Below are 19898 nucleotides of genomic sequence, written 5' to 3' on the forward strand. Positions count from 1 at the left end.
TAAGGTGAGGAGGGGGGTGAAGGGAGGGCAGGAACAAGGGGAAAAAATGAGAACCAAGACCCATCATGTAAAGGTACAAGATCCCAATGATGAATGTAACTGTACTATATACCTAAAATGTACCAATAAAGTCAATGAGAGAAAAATAAAATAAAATATCGCTCTTGTATTTTTTTAGTGTGACCATGGAAGTACCTAGTGCTGGGAACTTTGAATATTTCTACACAGAGGAAGCTTTTGAGCACAGAGACCTACCCCAGTGCTATCCTTGGGAAAAATTCCTATCAACCAGTTCACTGGCCATATCTGATATTACTTAGGATCTCCTAGGCTAGGGAGGTGTTCTGTAGACCCCCAAGGAGCAACTTTTACACCTTTGCTTCATTTCCTTAAGAGAAGGATCAACTGGAAGGAATTATTCAAGCTTACTGGTATTTCCTTTCACCTTCCTTAACAGGTCATTGGTTTACTAACATTAAATTGTGAACTGACAGACACTGGCAGTTAGGAAGGCCATATTTTTATGCCCAACTATGGAGCTATTCTTTTTTTTTTTTTTTTCCTCATTGAGTTTACTGGTATATTTTAGGTATACAGTATAGTTACATTCATTATTGGGATCTTGTCCCTCTACATGACAGGTCTTGGTTCTCATTTTTTTTTGTCCCTGCCCTCCCTTCACCCCTCTTCCCCTTCCCCTTTACAAACACTTCATTTCCATTTTTCCATTTTCTCATATTTTTTTTCTTTTCCCTTATTAGCTTTCCCTACCCTTCTCACTTTATGGAGCTATTCTTAATTGGTATCTATCAATGGTACTTTAAAAACTAAGAATTTCCCAGCATCCCTTGCAACTAGGAGTAGCCATATGCTAGAGCTTTGTGCAGTGAAATGTAAGGAGGTCTGCTGGTAACACTTCCTTTCCAGCTGCCGTGCAGGCGCTGTACTATACTGTATGTGAATCAAAAGCAGTGTGCTGAGGACGGCAGAAAGGAAGGACAGAATTCATGGTCCCTGAGGGCATCACAGTCACTGCATTAATGGAATGCTTCTCTCTGTACTTCTTATTTAAACCACTACAGTTGGGTTTTCTATATAAGACTTGTTCCAATTAACTAAAATAAGAAGACTTCTGATTTTTGTGGCCACTCAGGCTCCAATCTTTTTATTCTAACAGTAACACCCAGATTTCCTCTAAAAAGACCTACCTCTTCCCTGCGTTGAGTCTGGGGAAGGAGGGCTGTCAAAATACCCTTGTTTGCCAATGATTGGCACTAAATCAAATAGTTTCCTGTGCTATCTGCAACAGATCTCCAAATTCCTGTCCTTTGCAATTTGGCTCTTAAGTCTTCACTTGCATTTTGAAAGTTACCCCAAATCCTTGCAATAAAATTGCATGTTTTCTTAAATGAGGTATAGTCTATTTCTTTTGCCTACAGACAAAGAAGCCTACCTGGTATTTATTAACCTACACAACAGGGGTAATGAATAGTTTGTGTATGCCTGGCTATGAGTTTAACTCTTTCCACAGATCATCTTGTGTAATTCTTACAAAGTTCCAATGCAGTAGAAACCGTGAAGTCCATCTCAAAGAAGAGAAAATGGAAGCTCAGAGAAGTTGAACAACCACTCCAGTGCCACACAGTTCCCACTAAATATCCCCACGCAAGCCTGTATTTCCAAGTGTTCCATATGCTTAGGTCTGTCCTTGGTGGCCGGTAGTAGTCAATGAAAGATGAGCCACACTGAGAGACCCACTGCTAGGTGGAGGCAGCTGAGAATGGTCGAGTTACAGGTAGAATAATCCTTGAACTCACACTGGACTATGGTACAAGTGAGAAAAAAGTGACACAAAACACTTCCCACTAAGCCACTGTCAGTTCAGGGGTTGCCTGTTGTACATACAGAATAACTTATCCCAACCAATGCTTTAGCAGAGCCCCAATTTGAACTTTTGTACAAATTACAGAACTAAAAGAAGGAATGACAGCTATTAGAAAATGACCCATTTGAGTTTTGTCATCCTACCTTGTTTCTCCCATGAAGATTTTCTGTTTTCTGTTTCTGTTTTCCTGCCATGAATACATGTTTGCGGAGATACCCCAGTGATGGCAAATCCTTCAGGGCTTTCAGTGATAACAAACATCCTGCTGCAGCACTAGGCCTGCTGGGCAATACTGAAACCGTCACATGTACAATGGGAATTATTAGAAGGATTACCTCTATCATTTAGCAAGTGCCTACTTGCCCGTTGCTATTGAATTAGTAAGGGGATGAAAATGGATTCAAACTACGGAAGCCTCAGTTCAAAGCTCACACTCCGACTCCAAATCCCTATGATGCCTAAGCGAAGCTGTTCCTCCGCTTCCAAAGGATGAGGATCGGGAGACAGCTTACGGGTTTGCTCCCTCCCATGGGGATCTCATCTCAAGAGGACCCGGGGCCCAGCCTGGTCTGAGCGTCACTTACTCTGTTCGAGAAAGAAAGCAACAGGAACCTGGAAGGCAAGGATCCCCCTGCCACCTCCCAGCTCCCAGCAGGAGGAGGTTCTGGTTATCATTATGCTAATGATTTTGCTAATTTTATTGCATTGATCCATATCACTCTGCTGAGAGGGGAGCAGGCAGTACAGTTCGATGCTTTACTAGTCTTTTATTCCGCTGGTCAATTCTCCTCCTGCTCTGTCATAATATCCAACTTTCTGTGAGGCTTCGTGACCTCTAAAGTTCTGACCCCTACCTCCTTATTTCTCAACCAGTACCCATTGCTCTAAGAAAGCTACTTTCAATTTAATTCAATAAACATAATCCTAAGCCTATGATATAGTTATGCCTCAATAAATCCATCATAAGTTCTGAGAAGTGGGAAGGGAAGGAGCACTATGGTGCCACACACTTTGTTTCACACTGCATACATATTAATTGTCCCAGTTAATTAAAAAATTTTTTTTTCTCATTGAGTGTACTGGTACATTTTAGGTATACAGTACAGTTACACTCATCATTGGGATCTCGTACCTTTACATGACAGGTCTTGGTTCTCATTTTTTCCCCTTGTCCCTGCCTTCCCTTCAACCCCTCCTCCCTTCCCTATTTACAGATACTTCATTTCCATTTTTTAATTTTCTCATTTTTTTCCTTTTCCCTTATTACCTTTCCCTTACTCTTCCCATTTCCCCTACACTTTTATCGCTTTTCTTCCTATTTCACATTGTCAATCACATCATTAGGATCTTACATACCATTATGTCCCAGTTAATTTTAATAACCACTTTCTGAGGTAAGTTACAGTGCTATTATCTTGATTTAATAGATGAGCAAAAGTAGTACAGCATCTGAGATTAATTCAGGTCAAATCTGATACCAGAGCTTTGTTCTTATTCTAAAGCATGCTGATTTCTCTACCAGAAACACCAAGGGATGGCTCCTGAAGATACACAGGGTTAGAATAGACTGGCCTTTTGGAACCCATCTCCTGAGACAGCGATCATCTTGAGTCCAGGGGTAGGATTCCACTAAATGCAGTGTGGACTTGTATGGTTGCTGCTCTGAGGCACTGACAGAGATAGCTCAGATAAGTGAGCACTTGTTCTTGTTTCGACTTTTCCACTGTTTAAAGAACTAATGTTGACTTGAATAGCTTGGAGAAACTCCTACTTTCTTCCTTGTTCAGAAAACTGTGAAATGAGGGGAACATATTCGTCTCTGAGTAGGAAGGGCGTTATATATTAGAGAAGGGACTTAGGAAAAAATCACAAGAGCAAAGAGTATGGAGCAGTTTCAGGTTGCATCCCCACAGACTCAGCTAACCAAAGTGGGAGCTGCTGGCTGCAAGCAGCTCAGTAAAGCAGAACGAAAACTGTCAGAAGTGAGGAAATCCAATTTCTAAAACCAGTGAGTGTTTCAGTGACCTTGAACAAGTCACTTCACCTTTGGGCTTTAGTTCCTGAGGCTGTTACAGGCAGTGGCTGCATGGGTTAAAATCCAAACTCCCTGTCACTGCTTGTGAGGCCCTGTATGATCTGACCTCTGACCTTTTCTGTCTGACTGTGTCCACTCCCTCTCCATGGCCACATCCTGCAGCCACAGCCTCTTCTTCTGACTCCCAAGTCCAACTCAGGGCCTCTGTACTCCTTCTCGTCACTACCTGAAATGCTCTCCCCTTTTCTTTCCTTCAAGATGAGACTGGTGCTTTTTTAGCATTTGGGTGTTGGGTCTGAAAGTCTTTCCCTGGTTCTTAGTTACAGAAGTCTTCCCCAGCTATTGCTCCATCCCCTTGTTTCATTTTATTCATAGTACTCACCATCTCCCAAAATCTCCCTCTTTGTGCAGCTGACCTTTCTTCCTAGTGTGGCAAAAATTCCACGAGAACAGGAACCTGGTCAATTGTACTCAGCCGCCTAGCCCATACCCGAGAAGGAAGTCTCACACTGTTATGGCCTCAGTGGATGTCGGGTAGCCAACTGGATAACAACAAGAAGACCTCATAAAACTCCCCGCTGTACCAAATTTAACTTTATTGGGGATTTGCTACTTTATAAGTTAAGTAAAAACAGTATTTCCGGACCAAGATGAATGTTTCTAAAACCAGCCAATTCAGTAATTTTGAGAGGAAATGTAGGCAGGGGAAGAAATGCTATGATGGACACCCTTTAAGGCTGAAACGGTGACAAGAGGAGTGGAATAAGAGGGTAGTGGGATGTAAGAGTGGGTAATGGGTGTGAGCAAAATATATGACGCACTCTGAACCCTCTTCCATGAGAAAACCAGGGGAGAAGGCTGGGCAAGAGAGTGACTGAGAAGTACAGTGCAAAGCCTGTTATGTACGTGTACGAACCTGCCCAAATGAAGTTCATTCATTTGTAAAATCAGTAAAAAGATTCAAAAAGATGTCAATAGCAAAAAAGAAGCATTTGGTTTAGGGTCAAGACAATTTCATTGCTATCTATTTAAAAAATGGGGAAAAACTTTCCCAATGACCTCACACTGGCGAGGGTAGAGGCTGGCTTTCAAAATACTTTTTCTTCTAATGTCTTTCGCACGCCAAGCTTGGCACCCATGACTAGCAAAATATCCATTATCTACTTTATTATGGTTCAGTGAGCAAGGGAGAAGGAACTCAAGCCAGATTCTTCCGCTGCATCTTGAAAACTATTAGAATTCTACACCGATTCTCCTTCAACTCTACCTCCCCATGACCCAGATTTAAGACAATGACTGAGAAACTAAGCGGAGGAAAAAGAACCTGAAGCATTCACTTGAGCAAGAGGGATTTGGAGGGAGAAAGGATGAACTGAAGGAAATTATGAAGGGTGATTGTCTCAGTCACTTTATGGTCTTTGAAACACAATAACCCCAAACCTACAATTTTAGCTCACAGTTTGTAGAGGCTTCAGTCCATAGTTTGCTGGCTTCATGACAGAGAGGTATGGTGAAGGAAAATCTGCTCATCTCACAGCAACCAGAAGAAGAAAGGTAAAAAGAGCCAGGAAGTGAGGTAAATGCTCCCAGGACATAACCCCAGGGACCTGCCTCTTCCGACCAGACTCACCTCCTAAGAGCAAGTCAGCTATAAGGCTTCAAATCCAGTCGCCTCCCAAAGTCCTCCCTAGGAGCGTGTAAAGCTTTTGAGAGACATCTAGATATAAACCATAACAATGGCTGAGGCTTTCCTTCACCTAAACTGTCCAGGGTAGTTTGAAGTAAGGGCCTAGACAAGATCCTCGAAGGATCACTTCTAGCCCCATGGTTTGGTTTTGCATGGCCAGAAGAGTGAACATGCTCAGGTATATGAAAACTTCTCCCCAAGCATGTGAATCCAGTGCATTGGTAGGCTGTAAAATTGGTTAAGCAACTAAATATTGAAAAACAAACCATGGATCTAGTTTTCCTTCAATAGAGTACTTAAGAGCAAAAAAATCCACAAAACACCAAAACAAAAACAAAACTCCCATTTTTTTCCAGGAGGCCTGAGAGATCATCAGAATATCTTACTCATAGTAATGACATCACCTTCAGAGACAAGCTGATTGTACTCATTCCTATGGAAGCCCCGGAATATGACAATACTGGTCCTGCTTGATCTGTGAAAGAGGCAGTGGTGTCCTGCCTGTTAAATATGATGGCATATACAGAGAATGTACAGCTCAGTATCTGCCAAATTAAGTGTGAAAATATATTGGCTAACATCATAATTATTAACCTGTTACAGTAGACTAATGCGTAAATGAACATCATATTGTGTGTACAGATCCAAGATAAAGGAGCTTGCCCTCTAACAGGGAGAAAGATTGTGTATCATGGAGAGTGCATCGGAAGGGACTTCTGGAGGAGTAGTCTGATACGGGGACAGTTAAGGTAGAGCCTGTGTACTCAGCAACACAACCAAACTCCAGGTTTCCCAAGGTGGAGCTGGATAAAAACAAAAGGCTTGAATAAAGTGCTAAGGAAAAAAAAAGATAGTCAGGGAAGTATAGGACATGACTAGGTGGTACCAAGCTTTTGTAGCTTCTAGGATTTAAGAAAGATATTCAGTAGTTGTGCTTTTCCTGCTTCTTCAGGGCCTGAGGACTTCAGGGTGGGATGGCCCAGGAGGGCCGCTTTTCCTGCCATGGCCTTCTGTGTTCTCCACAGCCCTATAAGAGTGGTCCCACATCATTTGGGCGTATTCTCCTGCTTGTTTGAGAAATGGGTATTTGAAAGGACAATAGGGAAGGTGAGAGAATAGCTGTTGATGTCACTGGCTCTGCAGGACAAGAGGACAAGATGACCCACAATTCAGTAATAGAGTGGCAGCCAGGTATTCTCATACAACAGCCCTTCTGTGCATCCCAATTCCAAACAAGGTAATATGACCCACCTTCTAACAGTCCCCAGGAATCTAAACAGGTAGGGGAGCTCTTCCCTGTCCTTCTGTGGAACCAGTACTTCCCTGAGTATTAGGAGATCAAAGTTTGGGCCTCAGTTCCATGTACTTTGCAGTCTTTACCAAGACTGTGAAGGCTCTACAATTCCATGGGACTGTCTGCTTTCTCATAATCATGTACTTCTAAAATCTGAAGAACTCAGTAGACACTCAGGAATTTAGTAGACACAATGGGCTTGCAGAGAGATTCTCTTTTGGCTTCTCTTATCTCTTCCCCTCCTTGAGAATTTGCTGGGTTGGCAATGACAGCATTTGCTGTGAACTGAAACCTCACAAAACCAGCTTCGGGAAGACAAAGGCGTCCTACAGCTGGGTGCCCTCAGAGCTCATTATCCCAGTCCATCTACTATTATCTCCTTTACCTCTGCCTACTTGGCCCCAATGTCCCTTCTGAGTTTGGTTCTGCAACCACTAACTTTCCTTTTCCTCTAGCTAAAGGCTCCTAAGAAGAAACTGCTGGCAATAAACCTTGAGAAATTAAGGAACCTGCGTGTTCAGGGTCCTTTATGTATTGTTTATGTACTGTGCCCTTTATGGGGATGGAAGCCTGATGCTGATAGTAATGAGGTATTCAGGGCAGGTGGTGTTAGCAGGCCTGGGTGTAATTATTTGCCATGGAAATATCCAGTCTAATCTCTTACCAAATTGCAATCCTTGAAACTAGGTCCCTTTATAAGGTACTTAAATAAATGTATACTTTGTGGGAAAGATTTGCAGCAATTCAGCTGAAATATGGGATTCTTTTACAAAAATAGATCGGCTCTGTTCTATGTATCATACAATTTAATTGGCAGTCATTTATCAGAACTTGTTAATAGCCAGATTGTTCACTGAGAGGTTAGATTTAATCATTAAAATATTTCTCTAGAATAGTAAATGCTCACGAATTAGATGTTTAACCTGATTTAAACATTTATGGAATGTGTACATGTATTGAAAAATTACATGGTACCTCATTAATATGTTTATGTTTTATGCATTAGTAAATTTAAATTAGAAAATACTTCTCCAAAAACGCAAACTTATACATGTATGTCCACGTGTCGGTTTGCATATTTGTAGAAGAAAATTAAGCTGGCTTTTTATGTTTTGCCTGGTTAGGTGAAGGAGGTACATAATAAGCTAAGCTTTCTTCTGTTTTCAGAATCCTTTCTGGGGTGAGTCAAATGGAATAAAAGTTATGGGGTGGTGTGGCAAGGTCAGCAATGCCAATGCACTATGAACTTTGGCGACAGGAAAATCTTCAGGTACAAGGGGTGGAGTTGGGGTAAGAGCTAAGAACGCCCTTATAATTCTCAAGTCCAATCACACCATGATTCCCCCCTGAGCTTGAACAGCCAACACGGAGAAGAAAGACGGCAAGTCTCCCCGCAGGTCCCCCAAAACTGGGGAGGCTTCTCTTCCAGGTGGAGCACGTCTGGGTTGTCAGATCTATTTGTAAGTCAAACTTCACTGGCCTTCCTGCCCTTGCTTTCCCTCCTGGGTGTGCTTGTCGTGCCTCTTTGCTACCTTTGCAGTCGGCAGCAATATCTGGTTGAGAGCTCCCAGAAAGAAGCTCCCAGGGAGCCGTGGTCCGACTTGAGCAGGGAGCGAACACCGTGAGGCAGGGTGGGGAGCAGCAGCCACAAGGCTTCCTGACAAGTCCCAGCAACGCTGCAGGACTGTGCAGATTTTCCGTGTGCTGCCAGCGGGGGAGCAATCTCAGGACCACAGTGAAGAAGGGAAGCTGGCGTCGTCATTTTGCCTTCTCTTTCCACACTCAGGCTTTGAACGATCGAATATTCATTTGAAGGAGCATCTCCTGGGAACACCCAAGCGAGGTGCGGGGGAGGATGGAGAGGAAGCCAATCACAGTGAAGCGTCTAGGCACACCCACTTCCGGGCTATACATTTGAGAGATGGCGACGAAGTATGCGAAAGAAACCGAGGAGCTAGACACACACGTAAACAGCGAGTGCAACAGGGAAGCCTTCTGGGTGTAAAGTAGGATGAGAGGCAGGAGAGAATCCAGATGGAGGGCTCAAGAAATGTACAAGCACCGAGGCTTCATGCAGTTAATTCTCTGCGATGTTCACCTCGGAACACCAAGCCCACACCCACGGGCACAGACTACATACTCTCCTCCCAGACCACACGCACTTCACCTTTTCTCATTTTGTTCTGTTCTTACCGGCAGTAGTGGAGATTGAATCCAAGACCTTCACCCTGAGCTACATGCCCAGTCCCTCGCCTCTTTTCATAATTTCATAACAGGGTCATGCTACCACACCTAGCTCATTTCTTTTTTTCTGAAAGCAGAGGGGCAGACACAAACACAGGTCCCAGTTAAGTATGATGAGAGGTTAGCTAAGGAGCAGGGTGGGGACATAGGAGCGGACTATCACGGCCTCAAAGCTCAGCCAGTTGAACAAGTCAATTGTCTGAGCGCATGATTTCCTAGGCAAAGAAAGTGAGTGGTAATTGGCAGTCTTAGGCAAGAACAAAACATACGCAAAAGCTTAAAGGTGGAAAAGAACTTGGTACTTATACAGACTGTCGTCAGCATCTCTGCGTTACTGGGAGACAAACTGCAAATGAAGAAGTAGCACATTAGGCAGGAAACCCTTGTATGACATCTTTGCCAGTGTTTATTGTCCTATGAATATTTATTGAGCATCTGCTACGTTATGGGCGCCAGGGCCATACTACTCCCAATGTGACAGGATCCATACCTTGCAATAAGGACTCACATGAAACAAGTAGTCAGTGAAGGGAAGCAAAGGACATGAGGAAGACAACCCAACCGACACAGGAGTTGAGGACATAACTAGGAATAGGAGAGAGAAGTCAGGCTTTGCACCTATCAAAGAATGTTGGCTTTCATGCTCAAGGTATTGAGAGGCTCTTACAGTTTTGAGTACAGATTTAAACATGTTTAGTCTCATATTTTGAAGAGTTGATGCTGGCCACAGTGAAGACCTCTATTCTTGGACTTAGACCTTCCTCCTTCTCCCCTAAGTGACATCTGTCAAGGCGGTGTAAGGGATCCAGGCAATCTACTCTTCAGCCTCACCTCGCCAGGCAGAATCCCCCGTACCTCCCATCAGCTCTCTGCACACTTACAGGCATCCCAGGGCGCTAACAATGACACCTTCCCGACTGCCTCTGAGGCAAACTGCAGCGTCTTCACAACAATCATATTAATATCAGAGCGAGGAATGAGCTGATGGAAAGCTGTTCATCCATGTAATGAGGTTTCAGTTATACTTTAGAAATGTGTCAGATAATTTGGTAAGAAATAGCAGAGTTTCCTGTTTGTCAAGTGATGGGGGAAGGTGGAAGTCGAGCTCTTTGGCTTCCAGAGTAATGTGAGAAATGCCTTCTGTATATGACGCACTTAAGGCAGCGCAAACAAATTCGAGTGTACACTGACAGCAAGGAGCCTACAATACAAGGAAGGTGGTAGGGAAGGGAAAGTGGCCATAAACATCACAACCATTACCTAAGAGTGATCAACAACTTGTAACGGAGCAGGCATCATTTTATTTGAATGTGAAAATCCTAAAGAGTGGCTATCAACTGCACGTGACGCAGGGCTCAGAGGGGAATTCAAATCCATACCTTTCTAACCTTCGAACTTTTGAGAATGGTTTAACACTGCTGAAGTTACGCTTCATCGCTAGATAAGAAACCCTAATAGGTACATGTTTTGGTGTGAAATTGTGAAACCTATTATTATTTTAAAATCAGGACCTTCACACACTAGGCAAACCCTGTAGCACTGAGCTATATCCCTAGCCCATGAAGTCTATTTTAGATAAAGGGAAAATGTGCTCATATTCAGTAAGTAAGGCATCTTCTCCACCAAGCTCAGGGGAATCTCAATCTTGTATATTCCCATGGGACTTACATAAGATCTGAGATTGTGATTCTGGCCAGTACTCCAGAGTATGGGGCAAGAAATTATTTTTTAAAAAGAAATACATAGAGCCCATATGGAATACAACTGAATCACACAGCAACAAAGCTGGTTCTTTTTCAACCTGTTCAGTTTTTTTCAGTTACATTAAGTCAGAGAATTGCAACATCAACTGCCCCGTGCGATCATCTCGGGAGGTTTCATGAACACTCAGGCTCAATCCCACCTCAAAGATGGTGACTCAACTCTCCCAGGGCAGCACTGTGCATATTTTGAGGCCCTGCAAACATTTGGCGGTCTCTGTAAAGTGCGGATTCTGACTTCACAGATGTGGGTAGGGCTGAGCCAAGTGCCCAGGTGGTGCCCATCTGCAGGCTGGGGTTCCATCTTGAGCAGCTGGACTCTAGGCTTCAGCTACGCTGAGAACCACAGCTTTGAGAAGTCTGTTTTGATGCTAGCTAATCTTTTCTTTTCCATTTTTTCAGGTTTAAAATTTATTAGCAAGAAAGAGCTATATGAAATACACATGGCACATAAATCTAATTATAAACAGGAGAAACGAGCCACTCTTTCTGTCCCCAACTGCTAGAACCTCTTTCCCTGCACATAATCTGATTATCCTCCCAGAGGTATTTTTCCAAATGTAACTTTAGAAGTATGTGTGGATATATATTCTTTTACAAATTACACAAATGGCAGCATTCATTAGGCACTTTGAGTTTTACCCGTACTTAAGAATATATCTGGAAGATTCTTCCATACTGTAAATAAAAAAATGCCTGATTTTGGGGATACAATATATATAATATTTGCCATCCTACCCATTTTTATTTACACAGTTAAGTGACACCAAACACATGGGCAATGTTATGCAACCATCAACACCATTTCTTAGTGACGTGACGCTGCCATCACAGGCTGCATTTTCCTGGTGCTTCTTGGCTCTTCAAATGACCTCATGCTCTTATCTTTAGTTTCCCTTCCCCCAAGGCACAGCGGTCCGGAGGAGTTAAACCTAAGTTTCTGCAGGACTGAACCCATAAAGGGCAGCCTGGGCTACATAGTGAGTTCCAGGTCAGTCTCAACTACATAGTGACACCCTGTCTCAAACAAAGCAAAACAAACAGAGGCAGCTTCTTCTAAGGATTAGAGTTCTTTTCTGCAAGTAAGGCCACATCCCATTTTCTCTGTCCTCATTTGTAATAGAATGGTAGCCAAAATAAAAATTTAAATTCTGGATTTAAAGAATATTCCGTCCTCTGGCAGAGACAGGGAACCACTTGGTATACTGTGCATATTAGGTAATGCTAAAGGATTCTCCATCCAGAAAAATAACTTTTCTTGCAAGTGTCTGGCTTGAGAACATCAGAGAAGAGTAGCATCTACCCAATAGTGGAAGCTTCATAGGAAATCTGAGCAAAGGCAAGGCAGGTTCCCTGAGCAGACTACTGGAAGGACCTTGGATTTGGGAGCTTGCGGACATGGCACTGAGGTCAGGGCTCTCCACCGCCAGCTGTCTGTCCTTAGGAAGTCACTTTTACTTCTCCAAGCTTCAGCTTTTTTTCATGTGGAAAACGCTTAGTTGAAGATTAAACGTAGCTATCCAAAGAAATATTCCGCTTAGTGTGAGGACATTGTTTGTGGTCAAGAAACAGAGATATTATAGTCCTGGATTGGTCAATGAAAAGGAAGTAAAGAAAGAGGGTATAAGTGAAAAGTGGGGTCCAGGGACACCAGATGGTCACTTTCCAGCCAAGTTTCCATCTATAACTACCCAGACTATCTCAGCAAGAAAACACTCTATTAAAATATTGGTAGGTGTGTCCCTAAAAGTGTGAGTTCTAATGACCCAACATTTGATTTTTAAAAAAATTTTTCACCAAATCAATAAAACAAATTCTGGAAAACAAAGTCATAACAGACATGCACACTTTTCTTAGACACATTGATCGCCTAAAAACACTAGCTTCTCCTAGCCTGGAGCCAAAGGACAACAAGGTAGAAAAGATCTTTAAATTCATGGGTTTGGTTCCTCAGGAGGCTCCTCAAAGTCCCCTACTCCTTTGGCTCACTCAACTTGCCCAAATACAACCACTGCTTGTCCCAGTGTCCTGAACATATACTACCTGGTGATTCCTGTGTCCCAGGGAGCAACAGGAAAGAGGTGGTATTATTTTCAAGTAAGCACAGGCATCTGTTTGAGAGATCTTTCAATTACTCGGAAAGAAACAAGATTAAGTATTATTGATGTGGTGTCTTTTGTGGGACAGAAAGCAGACAGAGCAGAAGGGATGAGGTGGTGACCACAGCACCAGGCTGGAACTACTCCGGCATCAGCTGGAAGGTTAGAGAGTGAGGAAGAGCAGGGCACCCTGATAAAGCTTGGAAAGAGGTCCTCAGCATGAGCTTCAGAAGACTATACACGTGAAAATGATTTGAGAGTAGTCATGTGGTAGAAAAGGAAGAATTTAACATCAAACTGCCACTGAGTGCATTACACTAGCCTCAGAAATTGACGGACACTGAAAGAACGGGCCCAAAACCTGGCTCCACTATTTAACTGGTACCTAATTCCATCAAACTTGGTTTTCTAATCTGTACAATGACTGCAGTACTTGCCTTATTAGAATGGAGGAAGAGTTAAGTGAAATAAGGGGTATATAGAAAGTGCCTTTTCACAAAACAGGCAACACTAACAGTGCTATCAGTAAATATGCACAGAGCCAAATGAAATGAATGCAATACGCTGCTGCGGAAAGGAAGTTATTTGTTCCTGATCACATACACATTGAAGGGGATAGTGTCCAAGCGCTGACCAGATTTCTGATTTCTTTCTAGTTCTTTAGGGATAACCATCAGCTGCATAAATACCACTTAAGAGGACAATGCTTTCTTCATATGCAGCCACAGCTTTGTAAGTTATGGAATTCACAAGCTATTCCTCAGGCTTAGATACCAATTGCTTGGATTATCCTACAGTACTGGAAATCTACTTTATGATAGATAATGAAATCCAGTTTGCTGTTAAGCAGGCTAGAGAGAGAACAAGAGAAACTGGAAAGATGCAATGGGTTGCCATTGAAAAATGTAAGGAGGGAGCAGAGGTGCCTTGTGGAGTAAAAACGTCACCCTCACACTCACCTAGTGTCCTATGTCTATGATTAAAGTGTTATTAAAAGAAAATCAAGCTTAGTAAGCAGTTGAGGAGCTCAACCATGCCCAGCAGAGGTGAAGCAACAGAAAAAAAAAAAAAGTAGGATTTGCCAGCTACCTTAAAGCAGGGGTGGAAATGACTCAGGAAACAGGTGAGTCAGGTTTGTCCACATCCCCTGTGGGGTGGCCTAGCAGGGCAGGTTTTTCCAAGATTAATCTGCAGTTTGTTATCAGACAATTTGCTGAGGGTAACACAGGTGAGAGGAATTGCGGGGAGAGGTGAAGAGCAGCACAGGCTTGGGTTTAAGAACTAGTGTTGGCCCGCTCAGCCCGAGATCTTAACTGAGTTCAGGTGCTCCCTGAACTTCACCTGCCTCAGCCCTAAACAGAGTGAACACTACAACCTACTCCAGAGTGTGGTGGTATGAGGATTGCATGAACTAATTAAAAAGTACATTTTCATGTAGCAACTATTCAGTAAAAGGGAGATATTATTAATTACAGTTAGCACTTGAAAAGCACTTGGCATCTGCTTGCCCTTTGCAGACAGCAGAAGAATATCTCCTTTTCAGTCATACTTGTCTGCAGGCATCATAGTGGAAGCAAGGACAAACACAGGGGAAAGCGAGCCAGTGGAACAACTCTGTCTGCCTAGCTGTCCCAGCTATAGATCGCACAGCAGTGTTAACTGTCTTTACCAGCCCAACAAAGTCCTCAGCATGATTTCTTCTTGCCACTTTTCTCGACACTGGTTTTGCTCAGGAATGGCATTTCATGTCCATAAATTCTAGCCAACATTTAGGATAATATTTTTACAGAGCCTAAAGGAGCTCTTTCAATGTTCAGGCCCAATGGTCTATTGATTGCTTCTAAAAAGCAATCTTATCAACCCAAGGCTAGGCTGGTTGCCTCTGAGGAGGGTTCTAAACAGAGGAGAAAGTTCAGGCAGGTTTAGTGAAATCCTAGACACAGAACTTTTCAACCACGTACTTTACCGTTCAGCCTGAAGATAGCGGGAGGCCAATAAATACCTGTAGATCCATGCATGGGGGAACGCTGGTTGGGGTATGGAGTACCAAGTCTTCTCAAACTGGATCCCCAGAGAAATTTATGTTTTCTGGGGGCATTTATTGAAATGACATTGAAAAGGGCAGAATCTGGATTAAAATAGCTGGGGAGTCAATGCCTAATTGTAGCTGTGTAACCTATTTATTGGTTCTTACATGCACAGAATGGAGATGAGAAGAACTAGTGCATAGAAGAACCGAGAAGGGAAGTAGCAGAAGCAATAACATTTCTGAGCTTATACTTACCAGGCACTGCTTAAGCACTTGGGGATAGATTCATTATCATCCTAACTTGCAGACAGGAAGTTGAAAAACAGAACAGCTGACAAACTGGTCTAAAAGCATACAACTAACAATTCATAATGCCAGGCAGTGGAAACCATGAACCCATGCCCTTAACCCAAACTAATAGTCTTCTGGACATCAAGTAATCTGAGAGAAATTCTTTTACCAGGGCCAGGTATGAAACAAGTTAATAAGTGCTGGCTATTGTACAGTGGACCCATGAACTCAATCTGTTCCAGAGGGCTGGTTGTAACTCAAGGTGGTCAACTCCTTTCTAAGTCTTTCTCCTGTATAATTTTAGGTTACACTTTCTTTCAGGCAGATCTCAGTGTCTTTTGAGAGACACTGTTCTAATGTTCCCTCTAGAACTCTTTAAGGGTTAAAACTGTACCTGAAACTATCTGAAAGAACATGTGGCCAGCGTTCAGGTCATAACTCAAGACTTTGTCCACAAGCTAAAATAACCCAAATTGTTTGTGTGTCAGGCCGCTCATAACTTGAGGGTCCACTGTATTATTACTGGTCCTTTATATAGCATGTGATACCTGCAAATTCTACAAAAAAGTTTAAAGAACTTGAAACAGTTCTGCCTCAAATATTTTATATTTTAGGTTATGATTCATTTCATGTTCCCCTTTGACAAGATGTGCCATTTTGTTTTCTTTATAAAAGCATTTGTCAATTTCTTTAAAGACCGCAAAGTTACCTTGGGAGAAAAACACTATATTTTTTTCTAAATCTTGATAAACAAGACAAATGGGCCATGATGAAATAAAACTCCAGCTTCCAAGAACTTCCTTAGGCATCATTATTAGATGACATCCTAGGCGGAGGAACAGGCCAAATCAACTCAGGTGTAAAAGAAGAAGTCAGGGTAGTCTATGGGCACAGAATGCAGTGCATCTGCTAGGTAGAAAAGTGTGAGAAGAGCACATGCTCTTTATCAACCAGTGGGTATTCAAAGCTAGATGCTGTCATTTATTACTCTGGTGACACTGTGCCCTCCAAATTTCACATTCCTTATTTCCAAAAACAGATAATAATGAACTCTGGATGAGATTATACAAAGGGAGCTCTTAGAAGTTACTATATTTTCAAACTTCTCTGCCAGTACTGCTGTTATGTCCACCATCACTCCAGAACTATCACTGAGAAGTGTGGTCAGGATTCAAGCCCAGATCTCTAAATACTTAGTACAATTCTCTTTCCATGCTAGATCATTTCTTGTGAGGCTCCCCCTCCCACAAAAGATCGACAAGTCTCTTATTTTGCTCCCAGTTCAAAAATTTATTTCCTTTTAAAAAATGCCAATGACATCAGTGAATAGAACTGGGTAAGGATCACCTCAAAAGCAGTACTAGAATCTGAGGATCAGATATAAAACCAGACATCTTTTAAATCAAAGGACAAAGCTGATGCCAGAAAGGCTTAACACCCATTACAGTGAAGAACACACAAGTGCAGGGAGGGACCCATAAAAACCACCAGCGTGTGAAATACTGCCAGATGCTGTGTGGTTGAGAAAGTATCACTAGGCTGGAATCGCATAGTGCTCTCTGCAAAACTAGTATGCTGAGTATTAATTAAACAAAGTCAATTCCTTAGGCAGGTGTGTGGTCACCGTCACCCTAAATACTTCACAAAAAACTGGTACTGCACGTATATCTCACTGAAACCTTACTACAGAGAGTAAGGTTATCACATGATTGTGCAGAAACATATGAGGGGCAGAGGCCAAAGAACTTGTCTACACTTGCAGGAAATATTGTAGTTCTCAGAAAGTCCCTGGATCCTCTGGCCTCTTATAGGAGTCTCTTTCCATCTTTAAAACAACATCCAAATCATCAAGTGGCATGTGAGCAAGTTTGGTGAAATTTAAGTGGTTAGATCAGCAAAGCAGGACTAGAAGGATGCACCTTCAAGCTTCCAGAAGTTGTACTAGCATGACATGCACCCAGGCATTGCCAAGATCAACACCTTTCTCTTGCCTAGAAGGGCAAATGTGGGAAAGTCACAGGCAGTGCTGCTTATCCAGACTGCTCAGCAGAACCAGTCTTACAATGCATGGCCGTTTCTCAGGCCACAAATTCCACTTGATGCCTTTTAGCCTTCTTTTTTTTTTTAAAATGTTACTCAAGAATGAAATTGATCCCCCTTGAGATCTTGAAAATGCAGATGTACTTTACTTCAGATTTCAATCTGACGTGTTTGTTCCCATGGGTGGAGAAGATGAACGGGAGGAAGGCAAACTAGTGGTCATACTTTCTATTCCTTTCCACTATTCATTCATACAACAGAGGTTATCTGAGTCTCTACCATTAAAAGGAACTCCATGAAGCTCTGAGAGCCTACTTTTGTCCGATAGGCTGAAGACAAAATGGAAGATCTCCATCTTTCTCTGCTTACAAGCTAGTGAGGGAGATAAAAAGTAAACGGGACAAACTGACCAGACTGTGGTAAGAATTATGAAAACAATTACTACAGTAAGGGAAAGTAAGTGCAGTGAGGAAATATTTTAGATTGGAGCCAAAATCTTATGGAAGAGAGGAAGCCTGTTATAGGAATAATCAAGGGAAAATTATTCTAGGCACAGAGAAAATTTCAAGCAAAGGGCTAGAGGGGGAGAAGGACAGGGACAGCCAATGTTACTGGCTCACTGTGAGCTCAGGAACCAGATATCAGATGAGGTTGGGCTGTGGATTAACCATGGAGTCATGAGCAGTCTAGTGAACCATGGTATGGATTGATTTGAAGTGGCCCAGTGTTCAGGTTTCCCTTTCTTAAGTACATTTCTTTCCCTCTTCTACACCCAGTCCTAGCTCTTGCAGGATTTTCTTTGTTCCTCAGCTGCAGCCTCTAAATTCTTAATGACACAAACCACGTGAATGACACGCTGCTGACCGTGTGCTGTTAATTGTCTCAGAGCCCACTAGAAGACGCAATGGAAGCCGGGGTCAAGAGCTCTGAATTATTTCGGGAGCATCACAGCCGGAGATGGAGGCTGTCAGCTTTGTCTTCCTAGTGAAAGTCTGTTAACAAATCTAAATTATGCCACAGCAGCTCTGTGCATTGAATCTGAAAGACCAGGTTAAACACGGCCTAAACCCAGACCGGGGACTCGAGATCAGTGAACCTGATTCGCTTCAGCCACACTGAATCTTACCATCCTTGCCAGTAATTATAAACAATAATAACACCCTGCATTGTGTTCTTTTACCACTACATAAAGTTCACAGTCATGCTTTATAAATCATGATTTTTATTAAGCTCTAAGTACTACTATATTTTTATTCCACACTATCATTTAAAAAACTTATTCTTTCCTTACACATGTTTATTTCTTTCAAAATGCTACTTAATAGCTTAGTAAACTTTTGATAGAAACCCTACTACAAGTAATGACCAACACGTATACAGCCTCTCCATGCAGGTAACATCTCAAAGCAGGAGGCAGCAAAAGCAAAGGCTGCCTACTCATCAGTGAGAGGAAGGAGCCAGGACCACAGGGAGCATCACCATCAGCTCTCATAAGCCAGTCACCCAAAAGTCCGGTCTGCTCTTTACAAAAAAAGTTTCCCAGATAGACAGGGGACTGAGGCTTCCTGGGGCCTGGAGCTGTAGGGGCTCATGGTAGACAGCTACCCGGGGTACTGGGGTCAAGAGCAGTCTCAAAGACTCCCTTTGAAGTGACATCTAGGCCTGAGGCCAGTAAGCAGTGAGGACAGCTGAGGACAACAACCAACCTGCAATCTCAGCATCTAGCAAGGTGCTTACCTCCTCCCTCCTGGCTGCAGGCTCCACAGCTACGGCAGAGAAAGTCAGCACTCCATGGATGGTGCTCTTATTCTGGTGGGGCACTGAGGAGGAAGGCTGGGCTGCTACCGCCCTCAGTTATCCCACCAAAGGGCAGTGACACGGAGAACTTTCTTTGTATCTCTGGCTGGAGCGCAGCACGAACGACTGCTTGAAGCTCAGCCTTCAATTTCATACACCTGAACACATTCCTCCACCCTGATTTCCTCCTCTTACGGCCTACTGCAGCAACATGCTTAGTCCCGCCCTCCCCATTCACTCTAGGCTCTGTTCCAAGGATCCCCACCCTCCTCCTGCTCTCCCTATTTGGCTCCTGGCGGGACTGGCCTGACCAGGTCACATGCCCTAGAGAGGCTGCTTATGTGCTGCTGCTGCTGGCTGGTGCCTGCTTGGTCCCAGTTCTCCACCAGCCAGATTCCGGCTTCTGCAGTCTATTTTGAGAGAGTGCTTTGGTTACAAGCAGAATTTGGGACCTGGGTCAGACCAAGGGAAAAATGGAGAAGAGCAATGATTTGGATCTTGAATAGAAAGTTGTAGGGATGGGTAACCCAGATACCAGGAGATGGGTATCTGTACCTCGCTGCTGCAACAAGTTGATTTTGTTCCAGGTTAAGGAGGTACTCTAGTGCCTAAGCTTTGTCCACAGTGCATCTTTACTTTAGAACCTCAACTTTTATCATGGAAGATGCGGTAGCTACATTTATTCTTAGAGAAAACTAAAGTAACAAAGTCAAAATCTCACCAGGTCCAAAGGAGAC

At 43.0% G+C, this 19898-nt stretch overlaps 1 protein-coding gene across 2 annotated transcripts in view; it reads right to left on the reverse strand.

Moving 5' to 3' along the window:
• Positions 1 to 19365, reverse strand: part of Atp10b (ATPase phospholipid transporting 10B (putative)) — a 301108-nt gene extending 281743 nt beyond the window's left edge. The window contains exon 1 of one of the 2 annotated variants that reach the window (XM_010622252.2): positions 19102 to 19365. The gene's annotated coding sequence lies outside the window, so the exon portion shown is untranslated. The remainder of the gene's footprint in view (positions 1 to 19101) is intronic. The other variant, XM_010622251.2, reaches the window with a different exon arrangement.
• Positions 19366 to 19898: the final 533 nt, after the last annotated feature.

This window comes from Fukomys damarensis, unplaced genomic scaffold (genome assembly GCF_012274545.1).
Source record: "Fukomys damarensis isolate Sample0158 unplaced genomic scaffold, DMR_v1.0_HiC HiC_scaffold_9, whole genome shotgun sequence".
NCBI lineage: Eukaryota > Metazoa > Chordata > Mammalia > Rodentia > Bathyergidae > Fukomys > Fukomys damarensis.